The following is a 1,053-nucleotide window of genomic DNA, read 5'->3' as shown; positions in this document are numbered from 1 at the left end:
GGCACCATACCTGAAGCACCACGGTGTTTCTTTTTTTTTTGCCATTAACATTTTTTTATATCTATATACACAAGATAACAGCATAAAAAAGTTTTAAAGAGTTATACATACCAAAAGGTTATATGTACCAAAAAAGTCATTATGGATTTTTCCCTGTTTTTTTTCTTAATTTTTTTTCAGTTCTGGGATACATGAACAGAGTGTTCAGGTTTGTTATGGATAGGGAGAGCATTAGGTGTTTCTTAAAACACCAAACAGCATGTTGCCCAGCGTGAAAGAATCCAGATGACAAAAATCAAAATTTAATAGAATTATTTAAGTACTCACTCTGATATCCTGACGTCAAGGCTAAAGCCATCATATTTTCAGAACTCTGTAGCCTCTTGTCTTTCAAGGAAATCACAACTTATTCTCTCTGCCACCAGATACCAGGCATATGTATTTCAATCAATATATATTTGCCAAGACATTCCTGTAGCAAATTTCGGATTCTAGGACATTAAGTAAAAATGTTATGGTCTATTATCTAGGAAGAGCATGATGGGGCTATAATTTACTCCTCAGCTTGCCTTCTACTCAGATCAAAAGCTGTGGCTTCTCCCAGACTCATGAGTCAGGATATTTTCATATATATCAGACAAGGTGAGAGTTGCCTTGTGATTGAGATGTTTCATCAGATATGCAGATGGCCTGCTGGAGGTGTTCCAGTAGAGACATCAGGGGGTCAGAGGAGGCCTTTTCCACGTTGAATGAGAAATTCTTCATCTCTGGTGAGATTCAGAGACATCCTTAGATTATGTGGATTTCAATATGCCTGCAATCTTACCTCGTCTCTGATAGCAGAGAGAATAGGTTGTGATTTCCTTGAAAGACAGAGGCTAGAGAGTCCTGAAAATAGAGTAGCTTTAGCCCTCAGAAGTGATTTACGCCAGGATGTTACAGCAGTACTTAGTTCTATTAAATTTTGATTTTTGTGGTTTGGATTCTCTCACACTGGGCCTCATTGCTGTTTGGTGTTTTCAGAAAGATGCCACTGCTTCCCGCTTTCACTTC

Source organism: Piliocolobus tephrosceles, chromosome 1, assembly GCF_002776525.5.
Source record: "Piliocolobus tephrosceles isolate RC106 chromosome 1, ASM277652v3, whole genome shotgun sequence".
Lineage (NCBI taxonomy): Eukaryota > Metazoa > Chordata > Mammalia > Primates > Cercopithecidae > Piliocolobus > Piliocolobus tephrosceles.
Note: the sequence above shows the minus strand (reverse complement) of the source record.